Source organism: Canis lupus, chromosome 21 (genome assembly GCF_011100685.1).
Source record: "Canis lupus familiaris isolate Mischka breed German Shepherd chromosome 21, alternate assembly UU_Cfam_GSD_1.0, whole genome shotgun sequence".
In the NCBI taxonomy this organism is placed as follows: Eukaryota; Metazoa; Chordata; class Mammalia; order Carnivora; family Canidae; genus Canis; species Canis lupus.
In genome coordinates, this window is record NC_049242.1 from 13491853 (window position 1) to 13513925 (window position 22073).

General features: G+C 37.0%; 1 long non-coding RNA gene across 6 annotated transcripts in view; it reads right to left on the bottom strand.

Moving 5' to 3' along the window:
- LOC102157195 overlaps positions 1-22073 on the bottom strand; it is a 116831-nt gene that overhangs the window by 76284 nt on the left and 18474 nt on the right. For all 6 annotated transcript variants that reach the window (XR_005375540.1, XR_005375542.1, XR_005375541.1 and 3 more), the window contains exons 2-3: positions 9104-9204; positions 8348-8622 (exon numbers count right to left, since the gene is read on the bottom strand). This is a non-coding gene — a long non-coding RNA (uncharacterized LOC102157195). The remainder of the gene's footprint in view (positions 1-8347; positions 8623-9103; positions 9205-22073) is intronic.

Consider the following 22073-nt stretch of genomic DNA (forward strand, 5'->3'; position numbering starts at 1 on the left):
TCCATTCTCTACATAAGAGCCAAGGAGATTTATTTTTTCCAATTGTATTATTAGATTATGCTAAGGCTTAAAGGCCTTCAAATTGCTTTCCATCACACCAATGATCAAATCTTCCTTCTTACCATGGCCTCTAAGATCATACCTCTTCATACGCACTTTCCTGTTCAGTTTCTTGGCTCCAGCCACAGAGGCTCTCTTTCTTCTTTCAATAGGTCAAGCTTTTGCCTGCCAGGTCTGTGCACTCATTGTTCCCTCTGCCACCTGGGTTTCCCCAATTCTAGTTCTTCCCTATGACATCATCCCTTAATATCTTCACAGTCCTTACCATTATTTGAAATCTTGTTTGCTTGGTCATTCACCTTTTTTGGTGAACTATACCTAGAAAGTGAATTCTATGAAGGCAAGGTAGGGATCTTATCTGTTTTGCTCATTATTCATCAGGATTTTTTCAGTACCTACAGCAGTGCCTGGCACATAATAGGTGCTCAGCAAGTATTTGGTGACAGCATGAAATGATTTGAGACATTATGTATTAGAAAAACTGAAACTTAGTTTAACCCTACATTCTTCAAATTTATTTGAGCTCAAATTTATTTATCTGCCATTGTAAATATTCATTATCCCAGGAATCATTTTATTTTATGCTGATTTAATATCAGTACTGAGAAGAGTTAATGTTTGAGATCCAGTGGATCTTCAACATCAAAACCTAAAAATCTCTTACAAGCAGGCATTTTGGCAAGTCTTTGGGAATGCAGAATATTTTTAATAGGAGAATGATAATTTTAAAAGGTAAGTTATAGGGTATTTTTTTTCTTTGGGATATGGATTTAAAAAACTAGCTAGCAGCTCAAGATTATAGGGCCCAGGGATAGATGAGGTGTTGGAGGTGGGGGAGAAGGAGACCAGACAGGATATGGCAAAATTAAGGGATGTGGTTGACTAAGGGTAAATGCGATTGAGGCCCAGTAAAACTTTCCTGCTTCTAATGGAATTTTTAGAAACAGAAACCTGCAGTTGGAAACTTGGCTATTTTTATACCATGTATGTTTTCTGTAATTATTTGTTTTCTGTTTTCCCTCATGTTTAGTAAAGCTGTTCTTGAAAATACCAGCCTGTCTTAGTTATGCCAAGAAAAAACATTTTTGTCCACATTGAAAATTTTAAAGGGGAACCGCACAGCTTTGTGTAAGACAGGACCAGGTGATGTAGTAGCCTAGGGAGTCTGGAAAACAGAAACCCAACGTGAAGACGAAAGTCAAGCATGGAGTCAGGGGTGTCATGTGGCCCCTTCCAACATAGAAACACTCTTCCAAGCGTTCGATTTGGTGTAGCGCTGATCTGTTTAAACTTTGGAGAGTTTTGAGTCCTAAACAGACAAGGTTAATTCTTTATAAAGCCATACCCATGAAATATTAAGCTATAGCAGGAATTACATAGTTGCACAAAAAGCCTTAGATGGAATCAGATGAGGAGAGCTTGAGAAATTCTATGATTTGAGATGTATGCAAAGAGTATGTGAGAAGTTCTGTGCACATAGCAGAATGCTCTGAGTTTGGATCTCAGTATCTCTTAATCCATGATGGCACTAAGATTGAGAGCTAGATTTTTGTCTTTGAGGTATGCTCTTGGAGAGACCAATGGGGGAGCATTTTCAGTCATAAAGATGAGTGAAAGCCAGGGGAATAACCCAGATATAAACACTTAAGACTGAAGGATTTGGGTAGAGTAGTTAGTAAGAAAAAGGGCTGGCACTGTAGCAGATAGATTGCAATCCTGAAGTGATACTTATGCTATTTGTAGTTATTCTTTATTAGGTAGGACATGGTCTTAGGGAATGTATTAGTTAAAGTTTTCCAGAGAAACAGAACCAATAGCATATATGTGTGTGGGTGAGGGGGTAGGGAGATGCATATTCTATAGGGCCAGTGTCCCAGGTGGAGTCTTACGCTGGTAGCTGCTGTAGATCTAGAAATGCTGATGCCCCAGTTTGCAGGTCAGGGAGGAGAATTCTTTATTATTTAGGGAAAGGTTAGACTTGTGTTCTATTCAGGCCTTCAACTGATTGGGCGGAGCCCACTCATATTAGAGAGAGCAATATACTATACTCAGTCTACTAACTTAAATGTTTATCTCATCCAAAAACACCCTCACAGAAACACTCAGAATAATGTTTAACTAAATATCTGAATACCCTGTGGCTCAGTCGGCCTGATATATAAAATTAACCATCACAGGGAGAGAGGCATGTATACCATCAGATTTCCATGCAGAATGGTGAGGTGGCCCCAGAAATATTGTAGCAGTTTGGACAGAAGAATAGACAGAATCAGACTCTATACCAGGCATAGCCAATAGATTCTCCAACAAAGATGCTTAAGATTTAGTTTAAGTTTTTCTTTTCTATGCTGTATTTCTTGTGTGTTATCTTTATTTTTTTTTAAGATTTTATTTATTTATTCATGAGATACACAGAGAGAGGGAGAGAGAGGAGAGACACAGGCAGAGGGAGAAGCAGGCTCCATGCAGGGAGCCTGACGCGGGACTCGATCCTGGGTCTCCAGGATCATGCCCTGGGTTGAAGGCAGGTGCTAAACCGATGAGCCACCCAGGGATCCCCTTGTGTGTTATCTTTAAACCTTAGTGCTATGGGTTGAGTTGTGTCCAAAAACAGATATGTTAGAGTCCTAACATCTAGTATCTCAGGATGCCACCTTATTTGGAGATAGGATCTTTATAAAGATAATCATATTAAAATGAGATTGTTAGGTTGGATCCAAATTCAACATGATTGGTATTCTTATAGAGGGGGTAATTTGGACACACAGATATGCATAAAGGGAAGACAATGTTAAGAGACACAGGAAGAACACAGCCATTTACAAGTCAAGGAGAAAGGCCTAGAACAGATCCTTCTCTCACAGCTCTCAGAAGACACAACCCTGCCAACAACTTGATTTCACATTTCTAGCTTTCAGAACTTTGACATAATAAACTTAGGCCGTTTAAGCCACTCAATTTGCAATCCTCTGCTATGGCAGCCCTAGGAAACCAACACAGTAAAGTTTACTATATATACTATCAGGTGTTAACAAAACTTAGATGGATGAAGGCAGGAGTTGATGCACATGTAGACAATAAGCTCCAGGGGGAGGGAGAGGTGGAAAGGAGGAAGAGGAAGAGGTGACATGGGGGAGAGGTGACAAGATAGCACAGACAGGAAAGAAGCCTGGAGTGGTGAGCTGTGAGGAGAGCCCCAATGAGGTACTGAGAATGATAGTAATTTGCATACAAAATAATATTGTAAATAAGGATATATATCATTATAACTGTTGACAATGTTATCACCAAAAAAAGAATTTACTACCTACTGGAAAAACTACTAATATGACTAGTTCATAGTGATCATTCCTGTGTTTAATCAGCTGAGAAGCATTAATGGAGTTTATATTAACTTTAAAATGTTAAAAATTAAAAGGTTTGCATTAACACTGATGATATTGAAAAGCAAAGGGCATATATTAACTTTGACAATGTTAAAAATTAAAGGGATAATCTTTGATGACATCTGATCAACAATGCAGGCACAAACATCTTGAGAGAGGACATACAGGAGCAGCGGTGACTACAGTATCACACATTGCAAATACATCTCCTTGTCTGAATGCTACCACACAAGCATTTGGCACATTGTTTTCCGAGGTATCCCTTCCACTGAAATGTTGCCCTGGTATAGATAAGGAACATCAAAAGGCCATATGAGTGGAAAAAGGAAGGATGAATGGGAGGAAGAAAGAAAGGAAGGGAGGGAAAAGGGGGGAGGGATAAGGGGAGAGATACAGGACCTTTTTCTACCCCAAATCTAAGTTCCTAACCATTTGAAACATTCAGATTTGGTTGCAGAAAACATTAGACATTTGTTGAAAGCATATCTTGGGATATTTGACAAACGTTGTGATTACATTATTAATGTGGGATAAAAATGTTATTTAATAATGATCTGCAAAAATTAATGCTTTCTTGGTACTCATTTCATGGTTTACTTCTAAAATCTTTGAAGCAGCATCTAATTTCAGAAAATAGAATGAAGATTCCTTGGAGGTCTAGAAACTAGGTAGAAGGGAAAGAAATTCAATGACAGTATCTTGACATTTTTAATACAGAGTAATACTAATATGATAACAAAGGCTATTCCTTTATTCTAAGGATTTCCATTTTAAAGGCTTGCTGTTATTAATTTTCCTTGCCTGGCTCCTTTTTAATTATAATTTTTTAGGCTATGTACATGACTTGAATTCTATTAAATACTAAATGATTTCCCACATATCTTAGTTTGGAATCTGTCTCTTTTAATAGACAGAAATTACTTTCCCCCAGAAGAGTGATACAGCAACAATGTCCAGACAGTCAAAATGAATGTCATTGCCCTTCTTCCTTATTGATGAATAACTACTGATGCTTCTAGATTCAGGTATAGCTGGGAAAGAAATTGATAATGCATAACTGGGAATAGTTTTCTTTCCTGGGGCATGGAGTTGAGGGATGGGGGTGTGGATCGAGTGTCCCTTTACCCTTGGGATATGTTAGTATATGAGCAAGAAAAGTAGTTGATTTGATGTGTTTTCTAAGGAAATGTTTGAAAGATTTTTCCTGACCCAGGATGGCCCAAATATAGGATACACTGTTTTTATGTCTCTAAACATTCTGCAAAAGAGTCTGATATTCACTCTACTCTGTGAAGTCATTTTTGTAAAGAGGGTCTCAAATGAAAGGAATGGCTGGTATGATGACTTTGGGAAGGTCTAAACTAGCTCTGATGTAATGCTTCTTCCAGGAAAATCCCAGGACTTTTGGGGGTGCTTGTTCTGGTTCCATTTCAAAATATGACAGCTTTGGGTAGACTTAATCCAAGTGGACACGATTACGCAGCCCTGTTCCACATCATTAGTGAGAGTAAATGCCTCCGCCAGAATTCTGCCAACACTTTTTCTAGCCAGACATCCATTAGTAAACATTGCAGTCTTAAAATATTGGTCGGCTTCTGTGGCTTGTCTGCATGATGGAAACTAGGTCCAGATTTTTTAAAGTATCAACATGAATAATCATAGAAATGCTGTTCTCCAAAAGATATAGTTAGAAATTTGAGGCATCCAGAGGAGAATTTTGGTAAAGATCTGTTTAATTTCTTATTTTTTTTAATTTAAAATATTCTTAATTGAAAATAGGAAAATATTTCTGGTTTTGTGATAATGCCAGTTAAGGAGGTAATTCCTTAGCTCTAACTTTGCCTTGCTCAGTAAGGCCACTTTACATTCTATAAAAGAGATCAGTATAATTCAAAACATCTTTCTTTACCCTGAGTAGTTGATCATTCCAAAGTAGGTATTTCTAATAAATTGAGAGGATTTAATTGATATGTACATACAAACAACTGTAGAATTTTATGCATTCTTAAAAATGACAATCCTTTTAGTAAGCATATACTTCACAGTTTTAAAACACGGCACCCTGTATTCTATCTTTTGACAGTTGATGGCCCTATGAGGTAGAAAGGTAAGGTCAACACTGCCTTTTACAAGTGAGAAAACAAGCTCAGAGAAATAAAGAAAGATCACAAATACATTAGGTTGCTTTCAAGGTCAACTTGAAGGTCTGTGATAGTATTTTCTTACTATACCTTGTGGAAGAAGGAAAAACTGCCACTTAGGTGGAAGGATTCTACACTCTGTAACTTACACAAAAGGCCTTTGATCTCATATAGCTCTAGGTTACCCATGTTTGCTAGAACCCAGTATTGATAGCTTCCTTTATAACATATCTAGAATGAAAGGAGTTTAACCTTAAAAGATTTACCTATCAACTCCAAGTAGTAAGAACTCACAGTCCTCTCAGAAAGCCAAGTGATAAGAAGTTTTTGAGGCTATTTCATAAACTTTAACATGATTACAAAAATGAACTACATTGCCTTCTCAAATCAGAAACAACAAATACATAGGGACAGTGAATTATAGAGATCACCTTAGAAGCAATGACATCCTTAGTGGGCATTTGTAAATAAGATATTGAACTTGCTGAGTCCTTCCCCAGAAGAACCTTGTGAACCTTCACATGTTCTTTTTTACAGTCATCACAACATCCCCACTGAGAGCTTCCTAGACAGGAATCATCATCCCATATTACTTATGGAAAAACCAAGGGTTCAGAGATCAGTGTACTGATCAAGGTCCCAGAGTGAGTCATTAGGAGAGACTAACCTCAGGGCTTATTTCTTCTTGATGATTTAAATGACTTGCTTGAGGTAATCAAAGGAAAATATTTGGAGAATGAGGACATTTATGGCATGCTTATCAAATGTGCAGGTAAAGAAGATTCAATGCTATTCCTCACTCTGCTTCTAACTAGTTATGAGATTTGGACAAGTTACTTAACCAGACTGGGCCTCAGTATCATTCTTGGAGAAATGAAGCAGTTGAACTAGATCAGGAGTTTTCAACTTCATTCTTTTTATTTTTTTCTTTTATTATTGTTTTTTAAGATTTTATTTTTTTGTAAATTTATTTTTTATTGGTGTTCAATTTGCCAACATATAGAATAACACCCAGTGCTCATCCCATCAAGTGCCCCCCTCAGTGCCCATCACCCAGTCACCCCCACCCCCCACCCAGATTTTATTTCTTTATTAGAGAGAGAGAATGCACAAGCAGGAGGAGCAACCAAGGGAGAGGGAGAAGCAGGCTTAATCCCAGGACCTTGGGATCATGACCTGAGCTGAAGGCAGACACTTAACTGACTGAGCCACCCAGGCACCCCAACTTTGTTCCTTTTAAAGGAAAGTCTTAATGATTTAGAGATTCATTCAAAGTGCACTGTAATGTTATAAAATTAATTGAGAAAAATTGAGATGCATATAGTCCTACCTCCTGCTGGTTTTCTCCACTTCCTACAGGATTCCTTGGTTTCAGCCTAAAAACCATGGTATTAGGTAATCTGAAAGCTACTTTCTGTCCTAAAATCCAATGCTTTCATGATGGGAAGCAACTAGTTTTCTAATCTGCTACCTGCTCCCATTGCCTATGACATCTTGTGGTATAAAAGAGCTCCAAACTGGAAGTCTGGAGGAGCTGGGTGTTGGATTCCTGTTCCACCCACCAATTATCTATGCCACTTTAATCAAGTTGCTTCACTTCTCTAACTCTCTGTCTCCTCATCTATAAAATAGAAATAGCCGGGGCACCAGGTGGGACAGTTGGTTAAACTGATTCTTGATTTCCACTCAGGTCGTGATTTCAAGGTTATGAAACAAAAGCCCACATCAGGCTCTGAGCTCAGCACAGAGTCTGCTTAAGACTCTTCTCTCCCTTTCCCTCTGCTCCCATCCCTCATTTCTCTCAAATAAATAAATAAAACTTGAAAAGTAAAATAGAAATAGTAATTTTTCCCAAGTCAGAGTGCTTTGTACACTGTAAAAGATTGAATAAATGCATAATGTAATTAGTATTATCTTCTGTGCATAACACACTTCCATGGGGAGATGGTTTTATCTTCAGAATGATGCAGAGTACCAACATGTGTTGAGTTGTTCTTTGACAAACTTGCCTCCAAGTAGGGGGCTATCAATCATATTTGGGCTTTATCTTCTCTGTGAGCTAAAAGCCAAGTCAGTAGAAGTGTGGACGATCGACACAGCAAATAATTAAGCCAGGAAGGCACCATCCTTAAGTTTAAAGGGAAGGATTGTTCCCATAATCTGACCTTGATAACTGACCTGGCTATATTCCCCCTCTGCACAAAGCCCTGGCCCGTTAATAATTGCCATCATTCAATGAGTACTTTCTACATGCTAGACTGATTTTTACATGAGTTATCTCATTCAATCTTATAAGAATCCTCTGCAATGTTATCCTTATTTTATAATGAGAGACAAAAAAAAATTGGGTATTATTCCTACTTTGTAACTTAGAAAGGCTAAGTAATTTGCTCAGGTTTGTATAATGGGCAAGTGGCAGAGTCTGAACTCTAAATTTAAAACTCTGAACCACTTGCCTCTACATCTCCCAGTTGGAAGAAATGATTTTTCTCAATCAGCATGGGGCCCAAAGCCTCTATTCCTCTTTATCTTTGCAGGGCTTTAGTCAGCTTTATTCCATTATTATTATTATTATTATTATTATTATTATTATTATTATTTTATATTCTTCCATTCAAAAATGCTCCATTCATCTTCATAAAACTCAAAGGTAGAAAGCACCTATTAGTCATTGATGCCTCCCCCTCTTCCCCATCTCTTTCCTGTCCTCTCTAGCATGTCTTCTGCTCATGAGTTAGAAAATGGAGCCACATCCCTTACCTTGGAGAGTTAGTCTCATAACTAATTAATCTTTGTCAGGAAGATTTTCCTCTATGCGCATCCACTTCAATTTTGCATTCTGCCCAATTCTTCCTCTCTGTGGACTGCACACTTCAGCTCTTCAGGTCACATTGCCTAAGCCTGCCCAGGTTCTCAGTAGTGATTTTGCTGAGCTGCCTCTTCACCTCACACACCATGGCCAGAGTTATCTTTTTTATTAGCACCTGGAGATGTTTTCCCCAGTGGACAGAGGCAGAGGTGAGCTGCAGGGGAAGCTGGGAAAGAAAGAGAGGAGGAAGAAGAGTGAGCACAAGACTTGAAACCTGCTTAATCAGCAAACCTTGGACCCAGCTTAGCTTGGACATTTAGGTGTCCCCTCTGCTGGCAGCAAAGGCATTTACCACCCAGCTAGGCATGACTCCATTAGGATGCTGTGCCAGACTCTAAACTTGTGCCAGGAGTCACAGAAATAAATGGAGTGCATCATCAGAAGACTGGGTGGTGCAGTGGACAGTATGTCAGCTTCGGGATTTGAAAAATCTAATTTAAGTTATTGCTCTACTTTTCACATAGCTATGGGGAAACCATACCTACTTATGTTGTATGTATAAAGATTCTAGACAATGATCTGGTACACAGTAGGCATTTAATCAATTATAATTCTTATTTTTCAAAGCCATGATTCTAAACAACTTGTCATAACCATGTTCTCATAACTTTGTGTCCTATTTGGAGTGTCTAGGCAGTTATCCTTACCTCTTATTCTTCCATTTTTACTGTGCTACAAATCAGTTTAGAGTATCCTCATATTCTGGTTTCATCTCCAGCATCAGCAATTCCACACAATTCACCACTACCTAGAAAGCAGAACTCAGATATTAGCGATTAGATCAAAGTCAACATTAAGTTTGCTTTTCAATTTTCACTTTGATGTGAACCTTTCCACTAATATGCTTAAACAGATATAGAGATCCATCTATTTGTCATCTTTGTTACAAGCTCTGTACACATGCATACAATTTCTCATTTGTGTCAACAAACTATGATGTGCATGGGTATTGGCAGTAGTATCTTAATATGCAAAGAGAACCCAACTTAGACAAAATATTTCACTAAACACTCTTTTCAAATGAATGCACAAGACCATTCTCAACCAAAGGAAACAACCTCTCTTAGGCAACTGAAATGTATTCATTTAACAAATATTTATTGAAAGTCTATAATTTACAAAAGACCGTGTAGGCGCTGGGATACACTGGTTGATATGGCAGACATGCATCACTGAAATAAATTTCCTCCCTCATGGAGCTTACATTGTAGTAGGAAACACAATAAACAAGAAAGCACATAAATAAAGAAAATTAATTTGAGATAATGATGATTGCAATGAAGAAAGCAAAACAAAGTGATAGTGATTAAAGAAGCCATTTTGTTTATTTATACATTTATTTTTACTTTAATTTACAAATCAAAGTTAAAGATGCACATAGATAAAAAAAAAAAATCAAATCTCTCCTCCAAAATCTAATTAATAGGGAGAGGAAAGGTGGGAAGGCTTTTCTGAGGAACTAATAACTGAGCAAAGACCTGAATCAGTAGCAGACATATAGAAGAAGGCCTGGGGAAAAGTGTATCGGCAAAAGGAAACAGCAATCCAAGGGCATTGAGTGCAGAGGAGCTTGGTATACAAGCCCATGGGATAGAGGAAATGACAATGTAGCTGGGGTGAACTGAACAAAGAAGTGAGAGGTAAGAGGTGAGATTGAAGATGTAGGCAGAGGCCAGACCATATAGCTCTCCCAGTTACAGTGGGAGGCCTTGGACAGGGTTGGATTAAACCAGGAAGAGATATAGACTGATCTATGTTTTTAAGAAGATGATTCTGGGGGTGCCTGGGTGGCTCAGTGGTTTAGCGTCTGCCTTTGGCTCAGGTCGTGATCCCGGGGTCCTGGGATCGAGGCCCATGTCAGGCTCCCCACAGGGAGTCTGCTTCTCCCTCTCCCTAAGTCTTTGCCTCTCTCTATGTGTCTCTCAATGAATAAATAAATAAAATCTTTAAAAAAAAAAAAAAAGACTATTCTGTCTTCCGGCTACAGGGTGGAATATAGAAAAGGAACAGTGAAAACAGGAAGCTTTTATAGTAGCCCAGATGTGTGATGATGGTGGCTTGGAGCAGGATAATAACAGCAATGATGGTGAAATTCAGGATTTCTTTCGGAATAATTTGTTCAGAATTTCCAGAATTTGTTGGTAAATTGGATTTGGGGAGTGAGGAAAAGCAGAAACTAGAAGAAGTCCTAGGTTTGGATTTCAATGTTTGGGTTATGGTGGTGCCATTTACTGAGAAAGGAAAGATCACAAGTAGAACAATTTTTTGGGGAATTGGTTTTGATTTGATGATAGACCTACCTTTGAGACAGTCATATGGAAATGTCTAAAAGGATGACTTGCTTGGCTATTACAAGATGCTTCCATTGTCCTCTCTCACAATGCACAACCAACTTGTTGGCTATGTTTGAAGTAAGCAAGAAAAAAGACCCCCATGCCAGTCCCAGATGCCTTTGTAATCAATTTTCAATTTTTCCTAAGAGTTAAATCAGGGGCTTGAGGGACCATGGTGGGTATTCCTTGGATACCTATACTACATAAGATGTGTCTGAATAGCTGTGGTTGGTAAAGGAAGCAGTTTCCCAGAACAGAGTTATATTTGGCCAAAGAACATTTTCAACTACGTTTTCCACTTGGCATGTAGATAGAATATGGCATGGCATGAAGAAATAATACAACCTGGTTTGAAAATGATTCTTAGGCATAGACATACTAAAGAGAAAAGGGTTTATTTTACTTCTCTTTCAGATTCTGGTTCATAAATTTATAGTTCTTAGAATTGGGAGGATTTAAAGAGCAATGGATGTAGCCCTTGATCTCAGACACACAAAATATTAAGGTAGTCACTTCCTAGAAGAATCACTATTATTCACTCTATTATTATCACTACTAGATTCAGTAGTGTTTTATTAATCATTAGTCTATTTTTGTAATAGAGCTTTCTGCCTTTGAGAAGTAGGCCTTTTCTTCATCATTTTTACTTTACACATTCAGGTCTTCAAAATCTATTTTCAGCTAAAAAATTAAGTGTAAATAAAATAAATTCAAGAGAGACAAACATTAAAATAATTTATAATCACTAGGATGCTTCCTTATATGCAAAGTGTGCTTTGGAGGAGAAAACCATCACTCCCTAAGCCCTAGTGTTTAAACATCTCCCCTGGGATATCATTTTTGCTGTTCTTTATTTTTAAAGATTTTATTTATTTATTTATTTATTTATTTATTTATTTATTTATTTGAGAGACAGAGAGAGTGTGTACATATGCATTTGTGAGTGGGGGGGGGAGGGGCAAAAGGAGAGGTAAAGGAAGAGAATCCCAAACAGACTACATGCTGAACCCCAAGCCTGAGGCAGGGCTCGATTTCATGACCCTGAGATCATGCCTGAGTAGAAATCAAGAGTTGGATGCTTAAGTGACTAAGTCACTCAGGTACCCCTATCATTTTGCTTTTCTAACACAAAGTTGTTAATTTCTGACCTATCCCATCTATATAAGAAATACCAGAATTAATATGGTTTTTGATGTTGCTTTATGCCAGGCCTTTTCAGTTTATCAGATTCTTCTATAATAGCCCCTTCATTACACAGACTCATTCCTATACTTGTCTTCTTACTGGTTGATGGGTCTGTTACCTTTTTGGAAGCTCTCCTGAGCTAAGCTCATCCACACTGTGTTCTCTTCTAAGCTATAAATACCCTCCCTGACTAAGTCTATTTCCAAGGTCACCTCCCCTAACCCTAAAGCAGAAATACTGTGATATACTGAAATGAAGGAACCAAAGAAGTAGAATTTTTGAAAGCCAAGGAAGTAGCCACATCCTATAACAACACTGAGAAACAATCACCATTGTCTACATTCAGACCAGTGCCATAAACTAAAAATGGGAGGAGCATTAATTTCAATAACAATTTGCTGATGGAGTCTACCCTTTCTTGTCATGAGCTATCTGTCCCATTTCTACATCAAAGGCCTGAAGGTTTTGTTTGCTGGGCCTTTCAAGGTAACATTAGAGCTGTGTTCTGTACAAAAACTAGCTCAACTCAGCTTGTGTTCTCTGAAAAAGTTAGCTCAACTCAGGTCAATTATTTCTTGCACTTGTACAAGATAACCTGATTCTTACAACTAGGCTTGCTTATTGAAAGACTTTGGAGAATCTCCCTTCTCAGCATCACTATTGCAAAACAAAGGTATAGACCGTACATTATTTTTGCCTTAATTCCTTTAGTCAAGATTAAGAGTTGCAGTCATCAGAAAAGAATGTTCTCCTTATAAATTGCCAACTTCAGAGAAATAATATACCATATCACCTTATGTATCGTGACCTACTTACTTCTACTTCCTCAACCAAAAGAGGCTGTACACTTCCTAATAAAATAACATCTACCTTAACCCTAATATGTAAATCAACTATAATCTTTGATTTATTTTATGATCATCTTATTCCCTTTGGTCTTCTCCTGGGACATGATTCTTTTTAACAATTTTACATTTCAACTGGAGAATGTAGTTTTAAACAATTTTTAACAATTTTAACAATTTTTAAAAAAGATTTTATTTATTTATTCATGAGAACAGAGAGAGAGAGAGAGAGAGGCAGAGACACAGGCAGAGGGAGAAGCAGGCTCCATGCAGGGAGCCTGACGTGGGATTTGATCCCGGGTCTCTAGGATGACGCCCCGGGCCGAAGGCAGCGCTAAACCGCTGAGCCACCGGGGCTGCCCTAATTTTAACAATTTTTAAACAAATTTTAACAATTTTTAATAATTTTATATTTCAACTGGAGAATTTAAGGCAGGTTTAACTTTTTAATTTACTATGTATATTCAATAATCTCTTGAAAAGCTTGAGTGCACTTCCTGGCATTTCTTTTACTTTTTTTTCCCTTCTCCCTTCTTGTATTTCCTGAGATGCAGGATTTGGCAATATGCAAAAGAAAATACACACTGATTGGGCATATGCAAGGGAGCCAGGTAGACCTGGCGTTTTTATTTTGATCTAATTATTCAATTTTTCTTTTCATCTAATTACTCAGCTTTTCAGAATTTGATCCCAGACAATGATATCTTATGGAATGTTATGAAGATCAAAAGAGATGCAGAGTATCTTAAGCCCAGTACTTGATGGATTGATTATTCAAGTAAAGTTTGATTGATTATAAAGTTTATATTTTCCAAGTTTCTATGGGATCTTGGAGTTGGATACTAGTTCACAGAAACTACTGTTTCCTGATTTTCCCTGATAATAAGAATTTCTTATGGTATTGGTTAAAAATACAATTTGTCTGGTCTCATTCCAGACCTGATGAATCAGAAACTCTAAGCCCTGGAGCTAAGGAATTGTACTTTTTACAAACATTCCTTGTGATTCATATTATCAGAAATGTTATGGAAACACTGATATAGACTATCAGTGTCTGTTATGTTCTTTTTTTTTTTTTTTTTTGTTATGTTCTGTAATTATGAGCAACATTTGAAATAAGATAACATTATTTTAATAATTTGATTTTTTAATGGGGTGGAGCCTTTTATGCTTTAGTTAAATTACACAGCAGAGTATTTTAACTGATATTTACATCAAATATTTAAACTTCTAGTCCATCTGTCTTTTTCTCTGTAGGTTCCACAAAACAGTCAAACTTCATTTTCATTAGTGAATAAAAATGATACTGCTTTTGGCTTTAACTAATTTTAAGCATTTTGGTGATGTACAACACTACATAAATGTTTACTATAATATTAATAAGTGTTCTAATTATAAAATAATGGTCTATATCTAGAAGACTTGACTTGAGAGTTAACCAGCTAGCTGTGTTTTAATATGCTTTTAGCAACTCTAAGCTTCATAGAGGCAAAGCTTAAAATATTATGCATAGAAACAGCACAAACATCCCTTCTTCCTTGAACCCAACTTACTTTTTATTCTTTCTTTCTTTTTTTAGATGGGCCTCTATCTAAATGCACATTTTAGGTTATGTTTTGCAATGTATTTTTAAGTATTTGGCTTCTAGGTATACATTAAATATTTCATTTAAAGATGACATTGAGAAAAAAAATTTAAAAAAAAGATGACACTGAGGATAGTGATTATTCTCTCCTTGTATTGTATGTGGCAGGGACTCAGAGGAGGGAGAAAATGAGGAGGAAACGGTGGGTAAGGGTTGGATAAATCAGTGTTAACAGTGGCAGCTCTTTCCAAATGGACTATTTAACAAGGAATGGTTTCTGAGCTCCTATTAGGGGCCAGCTACCATCTTAATTCCTGAACGTAGCTACAAAGTGCTGTGTTGGTTCACTGTTTTACCTCTGAGCCGCATGATGGGGCTCAGCAATTGGTGTAACTGGTAGACACTTTCCTGTTAAGAAGAGCCAGGCTGTTCTTGGTTGTCTTGGATCACAGCTACCACACAGTGGTTGATACCCTACTTCAGAACTGCCTGTAAGTCTTTTATGTCTATGTCTATCGCATATGAATACAAAACAAAAAATGCGGCTGGTTTATCTTGTTTTCATGCACCGGTTAGTTTGAGATGAACATGCTTTACAGCAGTGAAACCAGACATTAGACACTGTCTGGAATCTAGATTCTACCATCATGAATTTATTTATAAGTTTCTTTCACATGATTCTTTACTTATTTCTATTAGAATTATCTTTTTTCTTTAGCTAGTACCCTTCTACATTTTTCTTCCTACAACATAGTTCCTATGATAAAATTATACGTGTGAAAGGTCCTCAAATGTTGTTTGGAATGAGTAAATGTAAATAAACATATTACTTCATTAGCTGTACTACAGGAGCTTATTGATGACCACTTCCCTTCATTTGACTTAACAGTAAGTGATAATGATGAAAATTTCTATAATTTAAGAAAATCTGACATGTTGAAACTACCATTCACATGGCTGAATGTGAATTTCACATTTCACATGGCTGAAACTACCAGCCATGTGAAAGTCTGGACATGGTCACTAACAATGATCAATTATACTCCCAATGAGTCAAATTAGGAAAATACAGAAAGTAAACATAAGAGTTTGAAATAAAGGATTTCGGTTACATTTATCTTTATTTTATATCTATATCAAGTACATCTATTCTATATAACTGTCATGAATTTGTTTATATTTTCTTTGGAATTATTTTCTTTTTCATTATTTACATTTTGGTATGTAGCCTTCCAAACTTGCTTTTTATGCACCTATTTTTTCTATAAAAACAGGTGTATACTTACTTTCTATTGTGATAAACATACCATCCCCTTTTTTTTTTTTTTAAGATTTTATTTATTTATTCATGAGAGACTGAGAGAGAGAGAGGCACAGACACAGGCAGAGGGAGAAGCAGGCTCCGTGGAGGGAGCCTGACATGGAACTTGAACCTGGGTCTCCAGGATCACACCCCAGGCTGAAGGAAGCGCTAAACCGCTGAGCCACTAGGGCTGCCCCATACCTTCTCTTGTTATAAAGATACTCATTGTTGATTGAATGGATCACTGTTGAGGGCAAGGGGTGGAGATGGGGGCAACAAACACAGGGAGACAACATTTGATCAGGAACTTGGAATTATGCTTCAGTTTCATAAATAAGGTGTTTTTGCTTTTCACTTTAATTTAAATCTAAATTTAATTTAGATTTGGGATATAGACCATATCTTTTACATCAGTGTTTGTCAGACTTCAGAATACTTCATAATTATCTGAGAGCTTGTTTAAAAAATGTAACCCTCCCCCCCTCGAGCCTCACCCCCAGAGATTCTGATTTAATAGATAACTAGGCATTTGTTATTTTTAACTTCACTTTCCATTTTCATCCTAATTTCCCTTGAGAAGAATCTCCCTTTGTATACAGTTTTAGGAAGTGTCACCAGGGCCTGGGCCTGAGGCTCCATCATTTGAAGTCTCTATTTTGGAAATTTCAGTCTAGAGTAGTAAGACAACAACAAAGTTGGAACTGCAATCATTATAGAGTCCACATGAAGACCACATTATCCCCATGTTTTGATTTTTGTTGTGGTTCCTCTAAAGCTTCCTCAGTTCCAATCTCTGGTCAATTTTGTGAATCCCTGACATCCTTCCAGTCAGTTCCTTCTTTGTCTAAGGGAGCATGAATTAGTTTCTGTAGTTTGCAAGGGGAACTAAACCAATAAAGAAAATCTACACTAGTAGGGTCTAGTAACTTACATTTTTAGCAATTTCTCCAGATGCTTCTGATGCATGTGGGTCCTCAAACTACACTTTGAGAAACACTGCTCTATTTTTTTAGTATTCTACATAGCCTCATATCGTGGTATTCATGTAGAAGGTACTTAAATGTATCCTAGATGAATGAATGGATAAACGGATGGTTAAATGATGGATTTTTTTGTAAGGACGCCTAACCTCAGATCTTCTAGTGTTAGACTTTTGTCAAATAAATGTAGGTTGATTGATATTGTACCCTAAAATTTTCTCGTTAGGTATTTGTGCTGATTTTATTTTATTTTTTTAAGATTTTATGTATTTATTCATGATAGAGAGAGAGAGAGAGAGAGAGAGAGAGAGAGAGAGAGGCAGAGACACAGGCAGAGGGAGAAGCAGGCTCCATGCAGGGAGCCCGATGTGGGACTTGACCCCGGGACTCCAGGATCACGCCCTGGGCTGAAGGCAGGCGCTAAACCACTAAGCCACCCAGGGATCCCCCTGATTTTACTTTGTTGTAGTTGAAAACCACAAAGCAGTTTAGAAAAGACAATAAGCAGGAATTCAAAATAATTCGTGTTAGAATCTTATTAAGAATGAAGAAACGAAATTTTGTAAGGTATGGTCATGAGTTGTTTGTTTCTGTTTTTGTTTTTCTTTTTGGATGATGGCATAGATCTTTGAAATCTTGTATATTTCTTCAGTATTTTATATACTAAAGAAAAATAATAAGCCCATGAAGACAGCTAATTAAAATTTCCTTTTCTTGCTTAAGTAGGTTGAAAAGTATGCCAGTAGCTAATGGAATTTTTCATAACTTTGACCTTGATGGCAACTTCTTCAAAAGTGGGAGGAAGGCCATGTTATATATGCTTAGTTTGCAGGGCTTTTCCATTCATGATTTCCTCAGTGTTCTAGGAAGTCCTTACAAGTATTTTTTTTCATACAAGGATAGAACTCTCTTAATTACCTCTCTGTCCTCAAGAGATGTGAATAAGAACTTGTGCACTCCTAAAACCTAAGCTTAGTTGACATTAATATATCTTTGGATCAGTTTGGCCATAGTTCCTCACTACTAATTTCTCACGTTTTTTGAGAGGCAGTATGAGATGATAGGACAGACACTGGCTTAAGAACTTGGACATGGAGTTTTGCGTCCTGGTTCTGCAACAATCTAACTGCAATTACAGATTTATTTGTCTGACTTCTCCCACTACTTGGACAGAGATCATGTTTTATTTGTCTTCCTATCCATACCACCTGGCACATGGTTAGTACTCAGCTAATGTTTATTTAATGAAGCTTGAATGAATTCCTAAGCTTGGGCAGCTTACAGTCTTTCTGGATTTCACATCTGTCATTTGTAAAATAGATCAGTTGTTCTCTAACATTATTTCCAGGTTTGACATTCTGTGATTATATGATTTGTGTATACCAAAGTCAACCTCCATATGCAATCTCACTTGTTTGGGGGCATTGAGAAATGCCATTGCATTACTTGCTTTGTTATAAGTGGCTTCTTCATCTCTGAGTCATTCTTACTGAAAACAGTTTCAAAGAGACTCAGTGTTGCTGTATATTTAGTGAAGAACAAATTGGAGATTTGCCCATTCAATATTTACTTTTATAGTTTCGGCAGAGTTCTCTGCTCCATGAGGACTGTTGAGATATTTTACATAGTTTCTTAGAGACATCTTCCATCTCAAGGAGTTTGGTACTTAAATGATTAGACTGACTTGGCTACATTTCAACAAATTTGTTGGTCTGTTAACAAGAGTTCAGACGTTGGGGCATCTATCCATCCATAATATACTATAGCATTTCTCTACTCCTTTATAATATAGTAACTTTGCTTGAAGAATCACAGAAACATAAGTCTGGAACCATAACATCAACATTACAGGTTAGAGTGGGAGGATCTAAGGCTTGTTTGTTGTAAGTGACTTTAGGGGCTGCCCAAGTGGGGTAGAGTGTGTGTGTTTGGGTGGATGTCTAATTAGGCAGTACTCTGAATACCCTCATTCCAGCTTCAACCATCTTGACTAAGAGCAAACTTGATTTTGTTAATTTTACATGCTGATCTTTTGAATAAGTTTCTTTTAAAAAATGTTCTGCTGCTAAATAAAATTTTGACCTATCATTCTAGTCCAACTCCTCATTTACAGATAAAGAGGCTCAAGAAGAGAAGGGATTTGCTCTTGAGACAGGCCACTAGAAGATCAAGATTGGCCCTTAATTTTCAAAAAAATTTTTCAGAAAAAGAAATATAAGTAGAAGGTATAGGTGGAAAAACCTGCAGTAGGAGAATGCTTACTTTTTATAGTTTACAAAGCACTAATATATACATGTCATTTGATTTTCACAACAGATTTGGGAGGCCAGCAGTGCAGGTATTATTAACCCTAATTTACAGGTGAGGAAACTGACATTGGGGAAGGTCAAGTGGCATGCACAAGGGCATAAGTGTGAGAGGGTGGCCTACAGCTCAAGTCTTCTGACCTTGAACACAGTACTTTTTGTATTACACCACCATGCAGACTGAAGAAAGACGCATGACAAATAAATGTGTCAACATATTTAAGAGACAGGAACCAGTAGTGGGTAGAGAACTCACACATTCTGGTGCCTGAGGATATGATTTAGCAACTGTGTGCATTTCCCCAAAGTTGTCCTATGCTGTCATTGCTCACAGTCTGAATCATGCACATTGTTCCCATTGGGGGAACATTTGAGCATACTTTTCCATGTGCTATTTTAGCAACATCAATTTGCTAATTATGAAGACAAAATTATCTTATTAGATCATAAGGAAACCTGCCTTTTGGTTTTGTCAAGCCTTTGTTCCTGCCAGTTAAAAATCTTTTGGTATTCCTTATAAGAATTTACCTAGCCAAAAGTTTAATGTGTGCTTAGATACATTTTCTTCTGTGTTAAATTCTAATTGTTTTCTTCATTTTCTTTTCTCCTCCCATCTTCTACTCTACTCTTATCTCACTAATAATTATTCACTATTGAAAATGTAAAATATCTTTTCAAGGGTAAAAAGAAAACTTAAAAGGAAATTAATTTAAACCTTACAACACAGAACTCAATATATACCAATAGATTGAAACATGTTAGAGATTAGATTATAAAAAATAAATAAATAAATAAAAATGAGGGAAGATTTGAAAAAAAAAAAACCTAGGCTTTCCAGGAAACCAGCTCTGCAGTACTTTTCAGTATAATATATAGAGCAGTCTGAAGTTTGAGGTTAAAAGTCACATTGGGTTGGGGACACTCAGTGGTTAGGTGGCTCAGTGGTTGAGCATCTGCCTTCAGCTCAGGGCATGATCTCCAGGTCATGGGATCAAGTGGGGAGCCTGCTTCTCCCTCTGCCTTCTCTCTGCCTCTCTCTGTGTCTCTCATGAATAAATAAATAAAATCTTAAAAAAAAGGAAGTCACATTTGGCTAGCTTACCTTTCTTAGTACTCTAGGAAAAGGTTCTAGAGCCCTTAAAGGTATATAATTCATGAAGTGTGTAAAATACAGGATAATCATTTAAACTAATTTCACAGAACAAAACTTGGTGTGTTTAATTAGTTCATCTTGGAGAATATGAGCATATGATCTGAGTAACTGCTACTGTATTCATATGCTAGGCTTAATTAACAAGTTGTCTCTTCTTATGGAAGTTGTTTAAATGCCTTTGGCTTCTACAGGCCAAATGGAAATAAGATGATATTTGGTGTTGGCAGTAGAAAAAGAAGATGATCATGGAGATGAAGTCAGATTCTTCTCTTTTCTTTGCCCAAGAGAAGACAACCTCTGTGGACTTTAATAGATGCTGTCTCTTGGAATTAGGTAGAAGTGAGAAAGACAGAAATCTACAAATAATAGTGGCTTAAATGAGACATAAATTCATTTCCATCTTTCATAAGTGAAATCTAGAAGTAAACGGTCCAGGGTTGGTAAGGCAGATTTATAATCATCAAGGACTTTTTTTTACCTTGTTGCTTTGCTACCCTCAGTATGTGGCTTCTACCTAGTGGCCCAGAATTATTGCTGGAGCTTCAGCTGTCACATTTCATTTTCAGCCCAAATGAAGGAGATAGAGATGAAGAAGGCTGCATAATCTCCCTTTAAGGAGATCTCAAAGGACAATACTGCTAACATCTCACTGATGAAATTTAGTCACATGGACACAATCCACTGCAAGGGAAAGTTTATTTTTGGTTTTCTTTTGGGGTAGCCATAAACCGAGCTAAAATGAATGTTCCTTCACCAAACAAAGATGACAGAATGGATATTTGGGATTGTGTCTGACACAAGTCTTCCTTCTCCGCCACTATTGCTAACCTCTAGGGCTTAGGCTACATGACTTTGTCTGAAATTCCTTATCTTCCCAATCTGGACTAAATTATAAAATAGCTGGTGCTTCTCATCCAGTAGAAGAGAGGTGAACTTAAGGGAGTTCATTTTTCTCCCCTACCATTTTCTGGGAAATGCATGATCTTAAGACGTGGTTCAGTACTAGACGCAGATTGTTCCTTGTGGAACTCCAAAAGAACTGAAACTCAGGATAAAACTCTATAGCATCAGCATTATGTCCCTAAATACACAAACCTGAATTTAAGTGTTATTGAAAATGGCAGATGGGCCAAATAACCATATTCTAGGCTGGTATGAACCTATGTGTCCCATGAGATTTTTCTGAGAAAAATGCCCCATGTAGTTGAAATCTAAACAAGGAAATTATCTTCAAACATTCTGTAATTTTTTTCTGGCAAAGACCATGGGAATAATAGTGGAAGCTAGATAAATTTGAATAAACTGAGTCTTCATTTCAAAAAGATTTACGGAAGAGTCAAAGTTATGCTCCATAGGCCATGGTCAAGAATGTCAAAACAAGATCTAAGGGTATTGAGATGACTAAACTTTAAAAAATATTAATCATACAAAATTTTGTTACATGAAGTAGAAGGAGTACTATAGTTATATCAATGAATCTAGTTTATACTGTTAATTAATAAGATAGTGTATTAACTTCTCTAGCCTGTTTTTGGCCCCAGATTAATCATTATTGGTTTGACAAACATTTATTGAGTGTTTACAATGTTCCAGGCATTGTGCTAAGAGTTGAATAAAACAACCTGTGTCCTCAAAGACCTCAAAGTTTGGTGGTGGCAAGTTATTTATAATTTTCATCCTTACCAATAACAGTACCATTGTACTTTATGATTTTAGAATTAAGAATTTGGGATTAAGAGACATGGTTGGCTCACCAAGAACAAATTGAAAAGAGCTTAGGTTTAGTACTCAGAAAACATTCATTTGAAGTTCAGCCCTGTCACTTATTACCTTTGCCCTTTGAGAAGATCACTTAAACTTTCTTAATTTTTGTTTCTTTGAAGACTGAGGATCTTTCAGGATTGTTTTGAGGATTAAATGATATAAT